The following is a 10,048-nucleotide window of genomic DNA, read 5'->3' as shown; positions in this document are numbered from 1 at the left end:
TTGCTGCCTCCACCAGGCAGATAGGGAAGAAAGGCAAAGAGAAACTAGGAGCCTCATGGGAACACCAACTAGAGTCAAGGATTAACTCCACCAGGCCAATCCCTAACTCCTGACTTCTTACAGACTCCAAAGTACTGAACCTCTGCCAAGGAGGGTTTTTATGAGCTTCTAGAGGGAAACGATTCTGTAGGGTACACTTCCATTCTAACCAGCGTGTGGGGCTCTGAGGGTACGCCAGCTGCCCATCACCTTCCTGCCTTAGGTTCATTTGCTTTTCAAAAAAATTTAAATTGAGCTAGGCAGTGGTGACACAGGTCTTTAATCCCAGCATTTAGGACAGAGGCGGCAGATGGATCTCTGTGAGTTTGGGGCCAGCTTGTTCTACAGAGTGAGTTCTAGGACCACCAGAACTGTTACACAGAGAAGCCCTATCTTGAAATGCAAATCAAATAAAAAAAAATTAGCCGGGCGGTGGTGGTGCACGCCTTTAATCCCAGCACTCGGGAGGCAGAGGCAGAGGGATCTCTGTGAGTTCGAGGCCAGCCTGATCTACAAGAGCTAGTTCCAGGACAGGAACCAAAAAAGCTACAGAGAAACCCTGTCTCGAAAAATCAAAAAAAAAAAAATTGATTTATTAGTGTGTGTGTGTGTGTGTGTGTGTGTGTGTGTGTGTGTGTGATAAGTCACCTTGTGCTTTCGGAGTTGTTGCTCTCCTTTCACTCTGTGGTATCATAGATCTAACTCAGGTCATCACGCCTGCTGCCCTTACCCGCTGAGCTATTTCGCCAGTCCCAACATTGTCTTTCTGCTATTGTTGTTTGTTATTTGTTTTGTACCTTGGAAGTCTCAAGAAATAACATGAAACATTAACTCTGAACTGGGGTTGTAGTTCAGTGGCAGAGTGTCCCCAGAAACACACACACACAGGAGTTGGCTCTTTATAAAATATGGCTCCTTGAAGATTTAGTTAACTTGTGTTGTGATGGGATAAGAGAAGTCTAAGTCTGTGTTTGTTCTTAAGTCAAAAGAGAAATATGGCTCAGATGCTATAAGTGACACAGTCCATCCAATTCCTACACAGCAGGAAGAAAAAGCAATTCATAAAATTGTTCCAAGCAATTCAACAAAAAATAGTGTTAACAAAATCCACCTTCTTGATGTGGAAAAGCATTGGCATTTTAAGATCCTGAGGATGTAAGTCTGGGTGGGGGTAGAGTTCTACAGTGAGGCCCTTACCTGAACACACACACTAAATGCAGGCCCTCCTGCTAGAGACGATCAGAAGCCCCTGCAAAGTCTCACCCCATCCCATCCACCTGCCAATCTTCTGCTTTTACCCCCTACCATCCTGCCCAATTGGGATGGACAGCAGTGTGCCATCTAGTGGTCATAAAAATCACCATACACCTGCTCCTACACCTGCTCCAGGGCTTTTAGGTTTTCATACCTTTCTTTTTTCTCTTTCCTTCTTTTTCTGAGACAGGGTCTCACTATGTAGGCAATTCTGGCCTGCACACACACACACTTGCACACACACACACTCCAAATAAATAAATAAATAAATGTAATTTTTATGAGAGCTTTGATTTTTCTTTTTTTTTTTCTTTTTCTCTTTTTTCCTTATTTTATTTTTTTGGTTTTTTTTTTTTTTTTTTTTTTTGAGACATGGTTTCTCTGTGTAACAGCATCAGCTGTCCTGGAACTAGCTCTCATAGACCAAGTTGGCCTTGAACTCACAGAGATCCACCAGCCTCTGCCTCCTGAGTGCTGGGATTAAAGTCATGCACCACCACCACCTGAGTAGTTTTCATTTTTAATGCTGTGAGAGCCATTCCTTTTCAAAAGAAAAATTAATACTTTGGTTTTCCTAGGGAAACCATGATCTACCTTGTTAGTAGTATTCAGGCATCTGTACTGGCCTGCCCTTGGGGTTTTGATAGACTATGCCCCTAGCTATAGCCACTAGAGCGCCTCCTGTGAACAATCACTATGTTCCCTTTTTTTTTATTATTTATTTATTTATTTATTTATTTTGTTTTTTTGAGACAGGGTTTCTCTGTGGCTTTGGAGCCTGTCCTGGAACTAGCTCTGTAGACCAGGCTGGTCTCGAACTCACAGAGATCCGCCTGCCTCTGCCTCCCGAGTGCTGGGATTAAAGGCGTGTGCCACCATCGCCCGGCTTATGTTCCCTTTTAAAAGGATCCTGCCTACCTCTCTCTCTCTCTTTCTCTGTCTCCCCCCCCCCCCCCCCGCTTCTCTCATCTCTTCTGCTGCTTCTTTCCCCAGAGGCTGGTATCCTCCCCTTCCCTCTTTTTACGTTCCCTTTCCCCTAATAAAAACCCCTTCATGTGAACTCTATTGCATGGCGACTTCTCTCGCTTTTTCTAAAAGTCAGCATATCTAGTCTCGGTTCCTGGTCTCATGAACAGTGTGAGTGATGGGTTCCATCTCATGGACCGGGCCTTAAATCCCATCTAAATGGTTGGTTGCTCCCATAATTTGTGCCACGGTTACACCAGTGAGCGCATCAGAGCAGGCAGGTTGCTGTTGTAGCTCACAACATCCACAGTCGGGTGAGGTTGATGGTACTTTTCTCCTAAGGTGGTGTGTGCACAACACCTCCCAGCAATATGAATGCAAGTCAGTAGGGACGAAGCTTCCAGCTGAGTCCTAGGTGGATTTCTCCATATTCCACACATAACGATATGGTATCTTTGGCAATAGGACCTTATCATCATGTTACGGAGGGCAACCAGTTTCTTTGACCTCTAACGTGTAGGTGAGGGCGCTCTATGGAATTCCTTTGGCCAACAACTCAAAAATATTTAATTCATTCCTGGTACTGAGGGTTTATTTGGTAGCATATGATGTCTAGCTGGGGTACTGTCCCCCATTATGTGGTGACTTCATTTAAACTCCTTTTATATATGTAGATATTTTAGGAAGCATCTGCATTAGTAGGTTTCTGTTTGGCTTTTTGAAAGGCCTTTAGTGATATTTGTCCCTCCCCATAGCTCCCCCTGTACCCTACCTTCCCGTTCCCCCTCCATTTAATCCTCCTTTTCTACTTTCCTCTTTATTGCTTTATACACTATATTCTATTTCCCCTTCCTTAGAGGATTCCCTCCTCCTCCCTGGTCCCTCGCTGTCTAATGTCGTTGAGTAGTCTAGATCATACATATACATCTAAAGCTTAAAAGTTAATGTCCATCTATACATGAAAGCATGTGGGGTTGTAGACATGGCCCAATGAGTAAGTGTACTTTGCTGTTCTTGCAGAGGAACCAGGTTCAATTCCCAGCACCCCCATGGTGGTTTACAATCATCCATACCTGCGTTTCCCAGAGATTCTATTCTTCATATGATCTCCGTGGACATGAAGCATGTATGCGGTGTATATACATATATGCAGGCAAAATACACACAGAAAATAAGATGCATAAATAATAATTTTTTTAAAAAGGAGGAAACATGCAATGTTTATCTTTCAAGGTCTGGGTTTCCTCACTCAGGGTGATTGCTTTTAGCTCTATCCATTTACTCGATAATTTCATAATTTCATACTTAACAGCTGAATAATATCCCATTGTGTAAGTGAACCCCATTTTCAGTGCTCATTCGCAGTTGATGGACATCCAGGTGTCTTTCCAGTTTATGGCTGTTCTGAATAGAGCAGCAGTGAACATGGTTGGGCAAAGTGTCTCTGTAGCAGGATGCAGAGTTCACTGGGTATGTGCCCAACAGTGATATTGGGGGATTCCTGTGGTAAATTGATTTTCAGCTTTTTTGAGGAAGTCCACACAATGAGGCCAGGAGCCTGAGATGAGATAGATCATGAGCCCTGGGGAAAAATCTGCTACTGCTGTTCTGCTAAATGAACGCAGCAACCAAACGACTCCTAGTGACAATACCGCTACACCCATAGACCAGTCCCTCACTCAGCCCTCATCAGAGAAGCTTCCTCTTACAGTGAACAGCAATGAACAGGGAGTGAAGGGCTTTGGAGCACTCGGCCCTAAACGGGGTGTCCTTATCAAAGCCCTCCCCTTGAGGTTCGGGGATGTATGTGGAAGAGAAGGTGGACAGATTGTAAGATTCAGACAGGGTGGATGCACACAGGAGCTCACAGAGATTGTGTTGTGGGCTCAAGGCCTGCGAGAGCTCACGTCAGAAAATCCCCACACAAAGAAGGGGAAATGAGCACAGAGCCCTGTCCCTAGCCAGGAAGTTGTTTGACATTTGTGCCTACTGAGAGAGGGAAAGCCGGTTCTCTTCAGTGAAGGTGTATCAACCACTCCTGGATAGGCCCCATGCCCAGGAGTACCCCATGCCCAGGAGTAGCTGAACAACAAACACAAAACAAATCCCACGTTGTGTGTGTTTTAAAAGACCAAAAGAACATCGAACTGGTTAGGTGGGAGGATCTGGGATGAGTTAGGGGAGAGGAGAGTGTATAATCAAAATATATTGTACAAAATTATTTAATTTTTTTTTAATTGCTAGGAAGTAGTGTTGTGCACCTTTAATCCCAGGACTCAGGAGGCAGAGTCAGGCAGATCTCTGAGTGTGAGGCCAGCCTGGTCTACAGAGTGAGTTCCAGGATAGCTAATGCTACACAAAGAAACCCTGTCTTGAAAAAAACAAGCAAAAACATAAAATTGGAAGAGAGAGAGAAAAAATGAAGCGATCTTACAAAATCTGAATCTCTCTCAGACCCTGATTTACAAACCTTATTCTTAGAGTTCACAAGCCACCCCTGAAGAGTGGAATGAAGTTTTTAAACCGTGTTCCCCTCACGCCAGAGCTGCTCATTCATGTCTTGTGCTACAGCCATACTTCAGCTAGGGCAGAACTCCAGCTCTAGCAAGGAAATGTCTGGATAAACCGAAGTCTTTCTTAGGGCCAATGTCCCTGACGAAGAGACACTGGCTTCTATCTGGGTGAGGTCTTGGGGACTCCTGCCTCAGTGTCCCCTGAGGCATTTGTTTAACTAAGAGGCTTCTCAGACCTACTAAGGCCTGACCTCATGTTTGGCAAGGGAAGGTTCTGGGATGGACCCCTGTGCTCAAGTGATCCAGGAACCTATTCAGGCCAGAAGCACAGTTTCAGGGGTTGGAGCGAGTCTCTGGGGTCAGTGCCCTCTTATGGTCTTCTTTGTTCTGGTGTGACTTGGCTGTTTGATGTCAGTCTTCCTAAGCTATTGCTTCCCATTGCTTCAAGATGAGAATAATAATCATAAAACCTGCAGAAGGGGTTATTGAGACCAAAGGAGATTATCCGTGAGTGCGTTTGGCACAGTCTGTTACACAGGAAATGTTCAATAAAGGCTAAAGGCCAAAATCGGCACCCAACTGTATTTCAATCACAAAGGGTGATGAGTGTGTGTGTTTGTGTGTGTATTATATGTGTGTGTGAGAGAGAGAAGGCAGGCCTGAAGAATCAAGGATTAGATTTCAGAGGAATGGGTTATTCAGTTGGTCAGACACCTCACCTAGGGGAAAAATGAACAGGTAACAGCCTCCAGACAGGTAACAGCCCAGGAAGAGCCGCAGAAGACCTAAGTGCAAAGTACAGAGGGTTAGAAACAAGCCTCCATGTAGTCAGAGTTCAGAGCCAAGCAACAGTCATTACTTTTACCAGTGCTAACCAGCCTAGCAAAGATAGTGTCTTGTGTTCCTTCCACTGAAGGGGCTAGAGCTCGGTCAGGACTTCAGGCACAACAGAACCGGTTTAAACAGGACCATCGAGATCTGGTCTCTCACTCCCAGAGCCTCTTGCGCCTACCGCAGCTATATTCCAAGGCTAGATTGCTCTGCACAGGAGCTAAACCTCTACAACCACCCCAGGCCCCTCTTGTTTTTTCGAGACAGGGTTTCTCTATGGCTTTGGAGCCTGTCCTGGAACTAGCTCTGTAGACCAGGCTGGTCTCGAACTCACAGAGATCCACCTGCCTCTGCCTCCCGAGTGCTGGGATTAAAGGCGTGCGCCACCATCACCAGGCCCCTCTTGTGAGAGCACTAGCAAAAGTACTGGGGCTGCCATTCCTGGACGTGCGTGCCTGTCTCTGAACCAACCACAGTGGAGCAGGGGAATGGAATAATCTGATTGACCTAATTTTGTATCCAGGATTGGCTCAGTTCCATCCATGCTGCTTGAACTGAGGAAGAATTCAGAGAGGTGGTGGCGCCCGCCTTTAGTCCTGGCACTAGGGAGGCAGAGGTAGGTGGATCTCTGAGTTCTAGGCCAGCCTGAACTACAAAGTGAATTCCAGGACAGTTAGGGTTTCTCTGTCCCGGGGGGGGCGGGCAACAATAATACTAGTAGTAATAAATAATTCAGGGCACCCAACTATATTTCAGTCACAAAGGGCAATGAGTGTGTATATGTGTGTGTGTGTGTGTGTGTGTGTGTGTGTGTGTGGTGGGGGGCAGGTCTGGAGAATTTCAGGGTAAAAAGGCTGAAAGCAAACAAAAGAGATATCCTCAATCATCCATGTGTGACCCTGGCTCTCTCTAAAGCCAGGCTGTTCCTGGCATGTAATTCTGCTGCAGCCACCACGGCTTGGTCCATAGGTAGGGGATTCTGGATTCCTGGTGGGAAGTCTTCCCTCAGCTGCAGAGACTAAGGACCCCACAGGTGGTGCTTACTGACAGGCCATCCAGCAGCAGCTAGAGTCGGCATCCAGCTGGACTCCTCTGCTGTCCTTCAGGAAGATGTGAAGGACAAACCAAAGAGGGAACTGTACGGGGGATGGACACTGGAGGCTGAAAAGCTAGGACTGCTTAGCCAAGACTCTGCAGACCAGCAGCTTCAGCCACGGGCTGAGGCAGCGCTGTGGGTAGTGACCCTGCTCTGCCATTCTGGGTCTAACTTCTTCCGGGTTGGTCTAGCACACCAGACACGCTCTTCCCTAAGTGTGCGTTCCTCTGATGCACGTCTTCTTAACATACATTCTTTGTTCCTCCCCCTTCGCTCTATTACTGTGACAGGCCGCAGTGGGCCATGTTTTATACTAGGGGCTATCTTGTGCCCTAACAGAGCCTACAACCTGTCTGAGCAAAGGCCTCCAAAAATGCCAGGGTCACCGGACAAATGCTGCCTCCTCCTCCTCCTTTGAAAATACGAGCGCTTCACAAATCTGTGCCATTCTTGTGTGGGAGCCTTGCTAGCCTTTGCATTTCTCCAATTTTGTCACGTGTGCTACCAAAGCAAGAAACATTCTTGGCGGTTTTAATGAATGCATTTTTGTTGTGGTGGTGTAAGTGGGCTTTTTTTTCTCCTTCTTCCCCTTCTTCTTCTTGTTTTGTCTTGTTTGTTTGTTTGTTTGTTTGTTTGTTTGTTTTTGAGACAGGGTTTCTCTGTCCTAGCTGTCCTGGAACTCATTTTGAATACCAGGCTGGCCTTGAACTCGCAGAGATCCGCCAGCTTCTGCCTCCAAAGTGCTGGGATTGAAGGCGTGCATTCACCACTGTCTATCATGTTTTGTGTTTTAAGACAGTCCAGCTGATTTGGAATTTTTCTTGTCACCACTTCCCCAGTGCTTGGATGACAGGCATGTGTCTCCATACCAGATGTTGATACATCTTTATTTACTTATTTATTTAGTAGGTTTTTTTTTTTTTTGAGATATAGTTTCTTTGTATAACTGCCTTGGCTGTCCTGGAACTCACTTTGTAGATCAGACTGACCTCAAACTCACAGAGATCCATCTGCCCCTCGAGAGCTGGGATTAAAGGTGTGTGCCACCACTGCCCAGCTGTCCATCTTTATTTCTAGTCACACACACTATGCATAAGTGATTCTCCTTATAAACATCAACAATGGAGGGAGCCTCAAATGGCTGAGCCAACAGAGGAACCTACCACTAAGCCTGATGATCCAAGTTCAACCCCGAGAACCCACATGGTGGAAGGAGAGAGCTGACTCCTTTAATTTGTCCACATACAGACATAAATAAATGTTAAATTTTAAAAACTATTTCAGAAACACACACACATATGCATATATGTGATTGAAACCACTTGATTTCCTCCTTCTCAGCTAGTGATACATATATAGCACTGGACTTGATGGCTTTAATACCAGCACTTGGATGACTGGCAGGTCTCTGTGAGTTTAAGATCATCCTGGTCCCTACAGTGAGTTCCAGGCCAGCCGGAGCTACATAGTAAGACCCTGTCTCAAAACAAATAAAAACATACATGTCAATGTGTATACATACATGTCCAAATATGGACTCATACAGAGATATATAGCTGTGTTGACATTTTCTATTGTTGCTGGGTTTTAAGGCTGACATCATGTAACCCAAACTATCTTTAAATGCACCATCTATCAAGCCTAACCTTGAACTGCTGACCATTCTGCTTTCTGCTTCGAAATGCTGGGAGTACTTTATTATGCCCACATTCATCTTGTGCTGACTTCTTTTAATTGGTCCCAAAGGGTGCAGAGCAAGCTAGCTCTCTTCAACCTCTGCCTCTAGGAACTCAAGCCCCTGCCAGCCCCGTTCACTGGACAAAAAGACTTCAGTGTTTCTTTTCATAGTTACTGGTCCAGGACTCAACAAAGCCTTGTCTATAGTGGGCCTAGTTGTGAGTCTTCTAGGCTTTGCAGACTCATGGTCTCTGGCTACTAATCAAGTCTATCATTAAGAAAGCAGCTGTTGACAACACATAATAAATAAATATAGCTATGTGTCAATAAAACTTTATTTGTAGACACAAATCTAATTTTGAGTACCATGACTCTTCACTACTAGGGATTGAGGCTAGGGCCATGTGCCCGTTAGGCAAGAACTCTACTACCAAGCTGTATCTCCCAACTGAATGCTTTTGATTGTTTATCAACTACTGAAAACTCTAAATATCATTCTTATCAATGACTGGACCATGACAAGCAACAGGCTGCACTTGACATGGGAGCTGTGCTTTGCTAATGTCTAGTCTACGTATTAAACACAAGCAAGCTAATAAGATGCATAAACACTCGCATGACTCAATGTTTTCCTGTGCGTGACACGAGGAAACCATTGTGCTCTTGCTTTTCCTGCTGTGTGATATGTTGTGGAGACGGTGTGATACCCATTCCGACAGACGCCCTCCCTTCAGTCTCTGGCAGTCTAATTCACCATAATTTCCTTAGGTCAATACTGATGGAAGAGCACTAAGGCTGTCGTCTTTTTGTCGTCTTTTGCTGTTGTAGACTGTGTCATTGTAAAACTCTGCATCTATTTGGGTCTTTTCTGAGACATAGACAGCACATACCATATCACTTACCTACTTAGGTATAAAACTCAGGGTAAGTGCATTTACAGATCTGGACCTTATCTGCCAAATTCCATACCCCGCAGGTATTGCCCGTCCCCATCCATCCAGCTCTAGTCCACCATGGCTCTGTTTTCTGTGTCTGTTGTTTGCGGGCACTCATATTGAGGGAATCATGCCGAGGGTTTTGTGAGTGGCTTCTTTCACTTAGGAGGGTTGTCAAGATTTCTGTGTTCCACGTGTCAACTTTTCATTTCTTTTTAAGCTGAATGAATGAGCAGGATTCCACTTTGTGGTTGTGCAGTTATTTTATTTATCCGCTCAACCATTTGTGGACATTTAGGTTGGTTCCTACTTTGGATTATTATAGCAATATTCCTATGAATATTCATGCATGAATTTGTGTTCCTATTTGTGCTTGCTACATCTCTCGGAGTGGAATTAGTAGGTTGTATGGTGATTATTTTTATAATTTATAATTCTATTTTGTCTTGTTTGAAATAAGGTCTCATGTAGCCTACTTATGCTGGCTTCCAGCCCAGTAGATGACCTTGAACTCCTGACTTTCCTGCCTCCACCTCCTCAGTGTTGGGATTTCACCAATTACATGCCACATATGTGGTAATTCTGTACTTAGCTGTTTGAAGGACTTCCGGGCTGCTTTCTTAAGCGGCTTCACTATTCCACCTTCTCATTTAAAATACAAAAGCTTCTGGTTTCTGTCTACCACCAACCCTGTCCTCATCCTCATCTGTCTTTTCTTTCTATATAACCATCATGGT

This window comes from Chionomys nivalis, chromosome 14 (assembly GCF_950005125.1).
Source record: "Chionomys nivalis chromosome 14, mChiNiv1.1, whole genome shotgun sequence".
Classification (NCBI taxonomy): domain Eukaryota; kingdom Metazoa; phylum Chordata; class Mammalia; order Rodentia; family Cricetidae; genus Chionomys; species Chionomys nivalis.
The sequence above is the reverse complement of the archived record's forward strand: the minus strand, read 5'-3'. Positions refer to the sequence as shown.